The 14,482-nt window shown below is 38.4% G+C and overlaps 1 protein-coding gene across 1 annotated transcript in view; it reads left to right on the forward strand.

Annotated features, from left to right (window-relative positions):
- Positions 1-6,278: 6,278 nt before the first annotated feature.
- The window catches only part of plekhg2 (pleckstrin homology domain containing, family G (with RhoGef domain) member 2), a 104,940-nt gene continuing 96,736 nt past the window's right edge, over positions 6,279-14,482 (forward strand). The window contains exons 1-2 of the mRNA XM_055012270.1: positions 6,279-8,504; positions 8,681-8,771. The gene's annotated coding sequence lies outside the window, so the exon portion shown is untranslated. The remainder of the gene's footprint in view (positions 8,505-8,680; positions 8,772-14,482) is intronic.

The raw sequence follows: 14,482 nt of genomic DNA on the forward strand, positions 1-14,482 counted from the left end.
ACACTACCTGTGTTTATTTATCCCTCACATGGGGCTGATTCAGTCAAAGATGGAATGTAAAGTAAATATCTGCACTTTTAAAACTCTGGTGGTCTTTAATAAGATTCAGACTCTCAGTTTTTCCATCTGCTGACATTTAATTCCTGAATTCAGAACTTTAAAGCTTGACTCTGGTGGACTCAAACCCACAACCTTTGAATCCCTTCGTGTGTTTCCCTAGAAGTCCAACATGTTGTCCATTACACCACAGAGCCTCACAGGTCAGTGTTTTATCATCCAGGTTTATATTTATAATGTATGGAAACACTGGATGAAGACTAACATTAATCCTCCTGTTGTCTTCATTTATGGGCACCAAAAAATATCGTTTCCTTGTCTGAAAAAAATCCAAAAATTCAGCAAAAAAAATCCCCAAATTGGTAAATATTTTTTAAAAATGGGTAAAAATCTTCAAAAAAAAAAATCTTAAAAATATCTAAAGTGATTATATATATATCAGTAAAACGTCTAATGTCTTCTTTAAGAACAGTCACAAAAAATCAACCAAAATCCAGCGAATTTTGCTGGATTTTGGTTGATTTTTTTTGTGAATGTTTCTTTTAGTGTTGAAATGTTCAAAATAAACTTTCAAAAAAGAACAAAACCAAAAAAAAAACCCCCAAAACAAATACAGTGCTTTTTAACAGCAGTATTCCCTTTACACAGCAACAGTTAAAACATTTCTTGTAAATGTAAACATTAATGTAATCAAATCAAACCAAAGCTATTTGCTTTCGCAAGGGCATTAACATTTTATCTGGTTTGTTATAGAAACATGAGTTACCCTCAGAGTCCAGAGCGACTATCAGAACATTAGAACAGAACCTTCCCAGCAACAGCAAGTTAACATTTCTAAATCTATATTGTTATTTTTTTCAGCAGAAACATTTTTCTACAGTCCATGTATCAGTGACTACAGCCCTGTGTGGGTCACCAGCCAGTGATGCAGGTTGAAGCTCATACTGCCGTCATTCGTTGTGATTCTAAGAACGTTCCTCAGACTGACATCTTCCACAAAACTAATCAGAATAGAGTCTATAACTAACTACTTCACTGCGTCTTGTTTTAGTGTATCTCTATTTGTCCCGCAGGCTGCATCCATCAGTCTGCTGAAACCTCCCTCCACTGTTAGTTTAGAGACGTGATGACGTCCATCCCAAGTCCGGATCAACATCCTTAAGCCTTAACTTTACCCAGTTTTAGTGTTAAACTTAACCAAGTAGTTTCTGTTACTAATGTTAACCCATTTATGTTGCTGTCTAAGCATCGGTAAGTAGTTCTGGTGACCAGCCATAACCAAGTAATTTTAGAGCCTTAACTTTACCCAGTAGTTTGGTGACTAAACTTAACCAAGTTTTAAATTTTTTTTGTGACTAAACTTAACCAAGTAGTTTCTGCTACGAATGTTAACCAAGCACTTTTGGTTTCTACGCTTCACCAAGTAGTTTTGGTGACCGACCATAATCGATTAATTTTAGAGCCCTAACTTTACCCAGTAAGTTTAATGACTAAACTTAACCAAGTAGTTTTTGCAGCTAAACTGAACCGAGCAGTTTCGATGCCAAATGTTCACCAAGTAGTTTTGGTTCCCCATATTAACCAGCATGGTGAACTGCAGTTGTCTGGTTGAAAGTCTTGTAAATTCTGAGGCTCTTTTAACCTTTTGATGCACAACATATTCAATGGAAAATGGGTATCTCTTGACCCATGTTGTGCATCAAAGGGTTAAACTGGAAAATCTCCTGTGTGTAAGTTAGTGTTGAATATCGACACATTACTGGTTATTTATCAGGCTTTATCTGTAGTTTTTTGTCTTCTGGGGGGTGAACTCTGGTTTAAAGGTTCAGGTTAGAATCATGTTGAGGTTGAAGGAAAGCATGATGTCACCGAGGTCCTCACAAAGACACAAATGTGTGTGATTCAGCCGCTTATCATCAGCTGTGGTTCTAGATGACGGAGAAACCTGCAGGGCAACACAGTGTGTGGGACGATCAAGGTGTGTGATCATTATGTGTGTGTGTGTGTGTGTGTGTGTGTGAGAGAGGATAATGTGTGTGTCCCCCAGGCTGAAACAGTAGACATGAATAAGGACACACACGTCGTAAACCATCAGTCACAGTTACATTTCATCACTTCTGAGGACGTTTTACCTGTTTAGTTTAGACCAACACTAACTTTAACCACAACTAACCCGAACCTGAAACCCCCACGACCCTCATTAGGACCTCAGACCAGGTCTAAACTATTCAACTAGATTATTATGATCAAGACGACCAGCGTTTAGTCCCCATAAGATGAGTAATGCACGAGCACACACACACCAAGGAGAGGTTACAGTGGAGGGGCTGACTCAACAAAACTAGCTAATCTATGAGCTCACACACACACACACACACACACACACACACACACACACACACACAGACAGACACACACTAACGTGCCTGTGTTATAAGAGCATTGCCAGGAAGCAGAAGTTGTGCTGACATGTCTGGAAGGAATGTCATCATCACACACACTCATGAAAACACACGTGTCGAGGTGTTATTGATCTGTTGCGTGACCTTAATCACAGAACATGTGTGTGTTTGTTTAACAGAGCAATAATAAACTGTACACACTGATCGGCCACAACGTTAAACCTCTGACAGGTGAAGATAATTGATTTTCTGCCATCAATTAGTGGCAGAAAAACTGTAAAGACAAACCTGTGATTTTTTTTGTTTTACCTTTTTTTTGTCAGTATTTATGAAATACGTGAAAATATCCATAAAATTACCAAACCAGACGATGAATTTACACGTTTAATTCTGAACAACATTTAAAACCAGTAACTGAGTAGCTTTAATGTGTTGTTTTTTCAAAGTAATAAACTGATATTTTTTGACCTTAACAGACTGTTAGCTGTAAAATAACATTATTTCTTCTGATTTAAATACAGTATAAAAATACACTGTAGCTTTACAGTGATGTTTTTTTAATGTGAACATGTAAATTAATACTTTTTCTCTTATTTCAGCCGTTATTACTTGTAATTTAACAAAATACAGAATATCTGTAAAATAACAGTAAATTGCTTTTTAAAGAAAACACACTTACAAACTATAATAAGCATTTGGTGGTTGTTTTGTGTCTCTTTGTGAACATTTCATATCTTTTTGTGAACATTTTGTGTGTCTTTTCGTGGACTTCCCTTGTCTCTTTGTGGACACTGTCTTCTTGTGGTTGTTTTGTGTCTCTTTGTGGACTGTTCAGTCTTTTTGTGGACATTTTGCTTCTTTTGTTGTCATTTTGCATCTCTATGTGGACATTTTACATCTTTTCGTGGTTGTTTGGTGTGTTGTGTTTGTGTCTCTAACCAGCAGCAGTGTCTCTGACAGGGACAATATTGCATCATTTTATTGTAAATACAAACCGTGTGTTCTTCTTTGATGGATTCAGAGTCGTGGTTGGAGTATTGTGTGAGTACGGAGCAGACTGGAGGACTTTTATCAACGTTGTGTAGCTGATGGTTCAGTTTTGTTGTGTCTTTTTGAACTCTGAAGTGTGACTTTAGCCTGAAACACGTCACAACAGCAGAGTTCAGACAGTAAGAACCAGTTTTATCTGTGAAGAGTCCCTCAGGTCTCTTCCTGTCTGGTCATCAGCACGTCATCGGAGGTCAGAGGTGAAGGTGGACGTCCTCAGTGTCGAGGAAAAACACACAACATGGACGAGTGTTAGAGGAAGACTGAAGACACAGCAGCTGGACAGATGGTAGTCAGACTGAGACAGAAAATATCTCATTTTATTTTTGCTCTCTGCAGTGTTTTGGGGGATTTTTTTTTTTTTTTTTTTTTAGCGTGGTTTCATGTCTTTTTGTTGTTGTTTTGTGTCTCTTTGTGGTGTTTCATGTCTTTTTTGGTATTTTTGTGTCTGTGGATGGTTTTGTTTCTTTTTCTGGATTTTTTAATGTGTTTTTTTGGTGGTTTTGTTGTCTCTTATTGATTGGTTTGTGTCTCTTTGTGGTGCTTTTTGTCTCTTTGTGGTGTTTTGGAGTCTTTTGTGATGGTTTTGTGTCTTTTTATGGTAGATTTGTGTCTCTTTGGGGTGTTTTGGACTCTTGTGGTCATTTAATTCCTTTTTGTGTTCATTTTGTGGCTCTTTGTGTTGGTTTTATGCCTTTTGGTGGTAGTTTTGTGCCTTTTTTGGTGGGTTTGTGTGTCTTTGTGGTTGTTTTGCAGTCTTTTTGTGGTAATTTTGTTCCTTTTTGTGGTCATTTTATGGTTCTTTATGGTGGTTTTGTGTCTCTTTGTGGTGGTTTTGTGCCTTTTTGTGGTTGCTTTGTGTCTTTTTTGGTGGTTTTGTGTCTCTTATTAGTCTCTTTGTGGTGTTTTGGACTCTTGTGGTCATTTAGTTCCTTTTTGTGTTTATTTTGTGGTTCTTTGTGGTGGTTTTGTATCTTTTTGCCATACTTTTGTGTCTTTTTTAGTGGTTTTGTGTCTCTTATTGGTCTCTTTGTGGTGTTTTGGACTCTTGTGGTCATTTTGTGTTTTTTTGTGGTGGTTTTGTATCTTTTGGTAGTAGTTTTGTGCCTTTTGTGGTTGCTTTGTGTCTCTTTGTGGTAGTTTTGTGTCTTTTCGTGGTTCTTTTGTAGCATTTTGTGGTAGCTTTGTGTCTTTTTTGGTGATTTTGTGTCTCTTATTAGTCTCTTTGTGATGTTTTGGACTTCTGTGGTCATTTTGTTGTTCTTTGTGGTGGTTTTGTGTCTCTTTGAGGTTATTTTGTGTCTTTTTGTGGTAGTTTAGAATGAAATTGCATCTGAATTTGGTGTAAATATAAAAATATGCATGATCCAGAAATGTATATTGTTGAATTGTACAGCTTATTCTGTTTGTGTAGAGGCTCTGTGGCGTAACGGACAGTGTGTTGGACTTGTAGTAGAAAAGAGAAGAAATTCAAAGGTTGTGGGTTCGAGTCCCACCAGAGTTGGATGCTGTCTTCACACAGCTGTGATCTCCGGGTTCCTGATTTTTGTACAATAAAATGTCTGAGTGGACGAGTGACAAAGTTTCACAAAACCAAGTTCCAGATGGCTGTATTTTTTGTAGTTGTTTTGTGTGTTTTTGTGTCATTTATGGTGAATTTTGGGGTTATTTTGTTGCATTTTGTGTGTATTTGTGATGCTTTTGTGCGTTTTTGTTTTACATTGTTTTTGGTCTCTTTCTTTGATCATTTTCTGTCCCTTAGGGTCTTTATGGAGTCTGTTTTAGTTCATTTTTTTGTCTTTTTATGGTCATTCTTTGTGGTGGTTCTTTTCTTTTTGTGGTTTGTTTGTGTTTCTTTGTTGTATTTTGGACTCTCATTGTCATTTAGTTCCTTTTTTGTGGTTGTTTGTGGTGGTATTGTATCTTTTTGTAGTAGTTTTGTGCCTTTTTTGGTGGCTTTGTTATCAGTTATTGGTTGGTTTTGAGTCTTTTTGTGGTGTTTTTTTGTCTCTGTGGTGATTTTCTGTCATTTTGTGGTTGTTTTGTTTCTCTTTATGGTAGTTTTGTGTCTCTTTGTTGTGTTTTGGACTCTTGTGGTCATTTAGTTCCTTTTCGTGGTCATTTTGTGGTTGTGGTGGTTTTGTATCTCTTTGTTGTAGTTTTGTGTCTTTTTGGTGGCTTTGTTGTCTGTTATTGGTTGGTTTTGTGTCTCTTTGTGGTTGTTTTGTGTCTCTGTGGTTGTTCTGTGTCTCTTTGTGATTGTTTTGTGTCTCTTTATGGTTATTTTGTGTCTCTGTGTGGTTTTTGTCTCTTTGTGGTCATTTTGTGTCTCTTTGTGGTGGTTTTGTGTCTCTTTGGGATGGATTGGGATGGATTTGTGTTCTCTGTAGTTTGTTTCTGTCTCTTTGTGTTATTTTTGTGTCTCCTTTTGTCATTTTTTGTCTTTCTGTGGCCGATTCACATCTCTGTGTGGTTGTTTTTTGTCATTTGTGGTAGTTTTATGCCTTTTTGATGTTGTTTTGTGTCTCTTTGTGGTCATTTAGTTCCTTTTTGCAGTGCTTTTGTGGTTCTTTGTGGTAGTTTTGTGTCTGTTTTTGGTGTTTTTGTGTCTGATCAATGTGTTGTGGACACCTGAAGCTACAGTGACTAAACAGAGACGTCTTTATGGAGATTAGGCTTAATTAATATTTCTTTTTTTATGTATCATCTATATTCTTCAGTGAAGCAGCAGGTTAAGGAGTTAATAGAACAGTTTCTTACTAAATATATTTGTTTCTTTGTATTCACTTTTACCAGAAAAACTAAACACAACCATCACAAACATGCCTGAAGGAACTTTTGGAATTTGGAATTTTCAACCAAAATCTGGTCCAACGTGAACTCAGGGACCCGAACCTCACAAACACACAGTGTGACAGACACACACAGACACACACACACACACACACACACACACAGACACACACAGACACACACAGCATCACACGGTGTAATTATCGTGACATTCATTCTGGTTCACAGCTGATTAGTGTTAAATAGACCAACATGGCCTCCAGAAACCACAGTCAGTTTACTGTCGCCTTCCTGCTCCCTCCAGCTTCACTTCTTCTACTTTATTTTGCAGTTTTTTAAATTCTCTTTCTGTTATATCTTGGTTTCCTCTTTTAGTTTGACTTTCTTTTGTCTCTACTGTTTATTAATTTCCATTTTCACCTCCACCTTAGTCCTGTTTTATTATGTCTTGGGACTTTTTTTTTTTTCTGTCTTCTCTTGTATCTCCTCTTGTTTAAGGTGGTTATTTGTGTTGTTTCATTGGTTTTTTTGTGTCTCTTCATAGTCATTTTGTGTCTTTTTTTATTGCTTTTAAGGTCTTTTGTGGTGGTTTGGGGTATGTTTTAGTTTCTTGAGGGAGCCTTGACAGGGTTTTTGTTTTGTTTTTTTGTGCTTCTTTGTTGTTTTTTTTTGTCTCTATTGGAGTTTTTGTGTCTTTCGTATTGGTTTTATGTGTTTTTGTCGTTTTTTTGTGGTTGTGTTGTGTCTCTTTATGGTGATTTTGAGGATCTTTGTGGTTGTTTTGTGTCTTATTGTGTTGGCTTGTGTCTTTCTTTGGTCATTTTTTGTCTTTTTATTGTTTTTAAGGCCTTTTTTGTTGGTTTTGTGTCTGTTTTTATTTCTTTAAGGAGTCTTTTCAGGGTTGTTTTCTGTCTTTGTGTTGTGAATTTTTTCTATCTATTGGATTTTTTCTGTCTTTCGTGTTGGTTTTATGTGTTTTTGACTTTTCTGTGGTTGTTGTGAGTCTCTTTGTGGTCATTTTGTGGCTCTTAGTTGGTTTTGTGTCTTTGAGTGTCTTTTTTTCTTTTTTGTGACTTTAGTGTATCTTTATCTTGGTTTTACGTGTTTTCGTTGTTTTTTTGTGATTTTGTGTGTCTGGTAATTTGGAGGATGTTTGTGGTTGTTTTATGTCTTTTCCTGGTAATTTTGTGTCTCAGTGTGTCTTTTTGTTGCCTCTTTGTGACATTTGTATATTTTTGTGGCAACTTCGTGTTTTTCGTTGTTGTTTGCACGTTTTAGTGGTTGTTTTGTGTGTTTTTGTTGTTTTTCTGTGTCTCTGTGGTTGTTTTGTTCCTCTTTGTCTTTGTTTTATGTCGCTTTGTGGTGGTTTGTGTCTGTCTTTGGTGATTTTGTGTGTTTGTATGAGGCTTTTGTTTGTTTTTGTTGTCTTTTTGTGGTCATTTTGAGCCTCTTTGTGGTTGTTTTGCTTATTTTTGTGTTTTTTTGTGACTATAGGTGTTTTTAAATCTTTTTTGTGGTGGTTTTTGTCATTTTCAATCTCTGTGTTTCCTCTTGTTTTCTTCTTTCTACGTCTTCTATTCCCTTGTTTTCTGTCTTCCACTTGTGTCCAGTTTTCTTCATTCTTCTGACTGGTTTTACTGTCTGTCTTCATCTATCTCTTCTCTTTGTTTCACCGTTTATCTTCTTCCTTCTGTTTCTTTCTTCTCTTCCCTTTCATCCTCCTCTTTTCTCCATTCTTTCACCTCATCTTTTTGCTGTTTCATCTTCTTTTCAGTCCTCTTTGTGACAACATTTTGCTCTGTCATCTCTTCTTTAGCGTCTTTCCCTCACATAAACAACACAAACTTCTCCCTGAAACTTTCTCTCTGCTTGTTGACCACCTTCCTAAACAGTCCTCCTCTCTCTCTCTTGGCGAGGCGTTGCTGTGGTGTCGATGCTCGCTCGGCCGGTCGAGGTCCAGAAACCACAATGCAACCAACATCTAGGTCACAAACACACACATTTTCCTGCCTTTGTGAGGACTCTGAAGGATTTAACGTGTCCTCGGACCCCCTGAACTGGAGTCTGAACCCTAAAACTGAGTCTGAACCCTCAAACGGGCCTTCAGGGGACAGATTCAAACCGAACACCGAACAAAATGTCCCGAATCCCAGCGTCTGAAAGTGAAACTGGTCCTCAGTGGGACACACACAGCATACCACAGCTGTAAGTGCTTATTGGCAAAGATGCAGCGAGATTAGGCCAAACCCGCACACACAGACACACACTGGTTCAGCCTGTAATAAGCAGAAAGCCTCTCCGCTCTCCTGCTAATTAAAGGCCATAAAACCATGTGAGCAGAATTCAGATTTAATGAACAAAATGTGCTGCTTCACCAACAGATACCAGCCCGGCGTTCCAGAAACTTCCACTGGAGTTCATCAGCCGCCGCCGGGAGTCTGTTAACTACCAAACATCTGCAGCGAGCAACAGGTGAGCGGTAATGTGCAGCAGGCAGGATGACGGAGGCAAAAACCCAAATAGTCACTGGAGAGACAGTTAATATTTGCTAGTTAGAAAGTTAACCTAAGAGATGGAGAGAGACGCAAGAGAAAAATCAAAGAAAAGGATCAGAAAAAGACTTGAAATGACAAAGAAAGACTAATAAAATCACCAGTAAGTGACTCAAAATGCTCAAGAAGAGACTGAAAATGTCAGAGACTCAAACAACCACAGAAACAGGCAAAATAATCAAAAAGAGACCAAATTAAGCATTAAAGCATCTAAAATAACCAGAAAGACAATCAAAATAATGGCACAAATGGTCAAAAGGACGCTCAAAACAGCTATAAAAAATGTAACATGACAACATAAGAAACTCAGAACGCCCCAAAAATGACACTAAAATGACCGGAAAAACACTCAAAACAACAAAAACAGACAAAATTATCACAGGGGAACTCAAAACAGTCGCAAAAAGTGCAGATTCATGGAACAGACAAATACATGGAATCAAAACAGACATACAAACACGCATAATGCCCAAAAAGAGACTCAAAAAACCCCATAAAAACATGCAGTATGACCACAAAATGATGCAAAAATGAATTGAATCAAACCGAAATTACTATAAAATGATGCAAAATTGTTAGGAAGACTACAAACAACTACAGACAGTGGTGTAAAACAACCATGAAAAGATAAAAAGTGGCCACAAATAGACTCAAGACAACCACAAAAGCATCCAAATCAACCAAAAATTGCCATAGAACCTGCAAAATGTCCACAACACGTCTCAAAACAACCACTTCAACGTGCAAAATGTCCACAAAGAGACTAAAACCAACCACAAAAATGCACAAAGACACAAAAAATGACTTGAATCACCACAAAAACATAGAAATGCATAGAAAGACTCAAAAAACCCAGAACCTGCAAAATAGCAAAAAAAACAACACAAAAAAGATAACAAATGGTCACAAAGAGACTCAATAAATCCACAATAACATGCAAATCAACTAAAAATACATGAAAAATGACGATAAAACCTGCAAAATGTCGATAACAAGACTCAAAACAACCCCAGAACCTGCAAAATATTGGCAAAAGTGACATGAAACAACCACAAAAAGATAAAAAAAATGTCCCCAAAGAGACTCAAGAAAACCTCAAATCCCACAATATGTCCAGAAAGAATCAAAACAAGAAAAAAAAATAAACAAAAAGACCAAAAGGACAACTAAAACCAACAAAAACATGGGTAAGGTGACTACACTGAATATTTAATCTTAAAAAATGGCCCTGAAATGACTGAAAAGCAGCTTTTCCATGATGTTGTGTAAACAGTATTTACAGGAGAGTACAGGAAGTATTTACTGTAACTTTCGGTCTTTCTGCTTCTAACTTGTCCTTCTTGTAAAACACACCTGCAGCCTTTAACGCTTTGTCTTCTTCCTGCTTTTAAATGCACACTTTCACATATTTTCCTGCAGCTGATGACCTCTGACCTCCGACTTCCTGCCTGTGTGTTTGTTCTCGCTCTCGCACAAACACAAACACGCAGAGACGCACACGCCGAAGCGCACACAAGCCGCCCCGCCGCTGCCGGTTTCTCAGATAGCCTGTAATGAGACGGCGAGCGGAGCCAAGATGGCCGCCGCCGTGTCATTAGCAATGGAAATGTGGTCGGTTATTAGAAGATGGAATATCGACGCGAGCTCCGCTGAGGCTGTCAGCTGATCCGGGAAGCAGCCGAGATGTGAAACCCAGAGACGACGCTCCACTCCGTCTAAAAAACCAAAGACAAACTCCTGAGATACACGAATCTGCCAGCCAGCAGCTGCCATTCTGAGGCTGCAGGTGAAGCGAAGCCATATATCATATTTATACGTCTGCGGTACAAATCCAGATGGGTTTCCTAAAAGTCGAGCTAAGAAAAAGTAAAACAGGCTTCATATGTGACTTCCACATCACCACAGAAGGATCAAATTTAGTCTAAACATCCAGAAAAACAGAAAAATGTCTATTATCTCGTTCATTAGTCAACAAAAGTCCATCTGTATCATGACAGTCTTTAGTTTCTAGTGACTCCTTTAACTAAACCATGAATCTTTTTCACAAAATACGATCATGAATTTCGGTTCATTCATAGATTTTCTTAAAGGTCTTTTGGAAATATGACCAAAAATATATACACATTATCAGTTTTGGTGACATGAAAAGTTGCGTTAATCAAGTTTTTTTAGTTTCATGGCCTCGTAACTTCTAAAGAGTGATTACAGTCGACTACAGCTGCTGACTCCAAACATTCTAGAAAGTCTTTGGGTATCCGACTTCATATCTACAACAGGAATTTACATCCAGCTGTGAAGACCATCTATGTTATGACAGTCTTGAGTTTCCAATGACTCCTATAACTCTTATTTTTCCATCATGGAATCATTGAAAAACATGAATCTTTGTCACAAAATACAATCATGAATAACATGACCAAAAATAGACATACTGTAACTTGGATTATCAGTTTTGGTGACAAAAAGTTGTGTTATTCAAAATTTCTTAGTTTTGAGGCCTCTAAACTTCTATAGTGTGATTGCAATCGACTACAGCTGCTGACCCAGATATTCTAGAAAGTCTTTGGGTAGCCTACTTCATAAATACAACAGAAGATTACATCCATCTGTAAAGACCATCTATGTCAGTCTTGAGTTTCCAGTGACTTCTATAACTGAATTTTCCATCATGGAATCATTGAAACACACGAATCTTTGTCACTGATTTCATAATGTTTCTAGGCTGGTTTACTACTAGTTTTACAATCGGTTAAGGACTGGTTTCAGACTGTATTTTGGTCAGTTTTTGGATTATTTTTAGGAGTAGTTTAGGTTTGGTTTTGGTCCCAATTTTGTACTGGTTTTTGACTTTTTTTGGACTGGTTTCAGACTGTATTCTGACTGGTTCTGAACATTTCTTTGGACTGGTTTAGGTTTGATTTTGGTCCTGGTTGTAGACCTTTTTAGGTCTGGTTTAGGACTAGTTTCAGACTGTCTTTCGCGGGTCTTGGACTTTCTTTAGGACTGGTCTAGAACTAGTTTCAGACTGTCTTGGGCGGGTCTTTTTTTAACCCCTAGAACACCAAGCCTACCACCAAGCATGGTGGTGGCAGTATCATGCTCTGTGGAACTGGAGCTTCACACAAAGTAAATGGAATAATGAAGAAGGAGGATCACCTCCACATTCTTCAGGAAAACCTAAAACCATCAGCAGAAGGTTGATCTTCCACACAGTTGGATGTTTCAACAAGACAATGAGTCCAAACTCACATCAGACGTGGTAAAGAAATGGTTCCATCAGGCTGGAATGAAGGTTCTAGACTGGCCTCCCTGAAGTCCTGACTTAAACCCATCAAGAACCTGAAGAACCAAGTCAGAAAGACGACAAATGTAGCTAAACTGCACCAGAATTAGTGCAGTTCCACTGCATTTGTCGTCTTTCTGACTCAGACTTGAGTCAGTTAAATTGATAGTATAATGATACTGCCACCTCCATGCTTGACAGTAGGTATAGAGTCCAGAGGAGTCAAAGATAAACCAGAAGAGTGAAACCAGACGTACAGGTGAGCCGTGAATCAGCTGAGAAGGTCTGGTACTGGATCCACAGAGTTTAAAACCACGACCTGCTGACCTCACTCACACACACACACACTCACACACACACACACACACACCCACACACACCACACACACACCTCACTCACACACACACACACCCCACACACACACACACTCACACACACACACACACACACACACACACACACACACACACACACACTCACACACACACACACACACACACACACACACCACACACACACCTCACTCACACACACACACACCCCACACACACACACACTCACACACACACACACACACACACACACACACACACACACACACACACACACACACTCGGCCTGGAGGCTAATTGTCAGCAGGAATGTCTGAGTTTGTGTGTCTGTATTTTTTCACACTTTCTTACATCTGCTTCTGTTTGTGTATGCATTCCACCAGTGTGTGTGTGTGTGTGTGTGGGTGTGTGTGTGTGTGTTTACCTGGGTTGTGTTTGTAAAGTATAAAACTCTAACTGGTAAACTGGTTGCTCAGAGGGAACAGATGTGGTCAAGAATGTGGTTTTTGTGTGTATTTTTGTGTGTCTGTGTGTATTTTGTGTGTGTGTGTGTGCGTGTGTGCACGTGTGTGTGTGTGTTTGCGACTTTAGAAAACTTCCTACTTCTTACCTGATTTAATCTCTTCAGATTTAAAGCACAGTGAAAGCGTTTTCTTTTTCCTTTTTAATGACGGAGCTGCTCTGTGATTTACACCTGTGGTTACCATGACGACCGCCTCTGTTTACCTGCTGTTGTTCATCAGTGAGTGTGTGTCTGTGAGTGTGTGTCTGTGTGAGTGTGTGAGTCAGCAGTAACAGCTGAAGTTCGAACATTAAACACACACATATCTAGTTTTTCAATATCTAGAATATAATAGTTTTTGTGGTCATTTTGTGTCTCTTCATAGTAATTTTGTGTCTCTTTGTGGTAGTTTTGTGTCTCTGTGGTTGTTGCGTGCCTCTTGATCGTAGTTTTGTGTTTCTTTGTGGTAGTTTTGCATCTCTTTGTGGTAGTTTTTTGTCTCTTCGTGGTAATTTTGTGTCTTTTTGTGGTAGTTTTTTGTCTCTTTGTGGTTTTTTTTGTCTTTTTGTGGTAATTTGTGTCTCTTTGTGGTAGTTTTGTGTCTCTTTGTGGTAGTTTTTTGTCTCTTTGTGGTAATTTTGTGTCTCTTTATGGTAATTTTGTGTCTCTTTGTGGTAGTTTTGTGTCTCTTTGTGGTAATTTTTTGTCTCTGGTAATTTTGTGTCTCTTTGTGGTAGTTTTGTATCTCTTTGTGGTAGTTGTTTGTCTCTTTGTGGTAGTTTTTTGTCTCTTTGTGGTAGTTTTCTGTCTCTTTGTCACAGTTTTTTGTCTATTTGTGATAATTTTGTGTCTCTTTGTGATATTTCTTTTGTCTCTTTGTGGTAATTTTGTGTCTCTGTGGTAGTTTTGTGTCTCTTTGTGGTAGTTTTGTGTCTATTTGTGGTAATTTTGTGTCTTTTTGTGATATTTCTTTTGTCTCTTTGTGGTAATTTTGTGTCTGTGGTAGTTTTTTGTCTCTTTGTGGTAGTTTTCTGTCTCTGTCATAGTTTTTTGTCTATTTGTGGTAATTTTGTGTCTCTTTGTGATATTTCTTTTGTCTGTGGTAATTTTGCATCTCTTTGTGGTAGTTTCACATCTCTGTGGCAGTTTTGCGTCTCTTTGTGAACATTTTTCATCAGATTTTTCATCATTTGGCTTGTTTCTGTCTGTAACTGTGTTCATGTCTGTTTGTTGTATAATTTTTTAAATTTTTAATTGAACCTTTAATCGATCAGATTTAATCAGATCGACACGTTTTAAATCCAAACCAACTGAGCCTCGGAGTTTCTTAGGAAGTGTTTTGTGCTGGAACAGCTGGACGTTTGTCAGGACTGTTGGACCTCCTCTTCCTCCTCCTCCTCTTCCTCCTCCTCCTCCTCCTCCTCCTCCTCCTCCTCCTCCTCTTCCTCCTCCTCCTGCCTCCCTCCTCTTCCTCCTCCTCCTCCTCCTCCTCCTCTTCCTCCTCCTCCTCCTC

This window comes from Amphiprion ocellaris, chromosome 7, assembly GCF_022539595.1.
Source record: "Amphiprion ocellaris isolate individual 3 ecotype Okinawa chromosome 7, ASM2253959v1, whole genome shotgun sequence".
NCBI classification, from domain to species: domain Eukaryota; kingdom Metazoa; phylum Chordata; class Actinopteri; family Pomacentridae; genus Amphiprion; species Amphiprion ocellaris.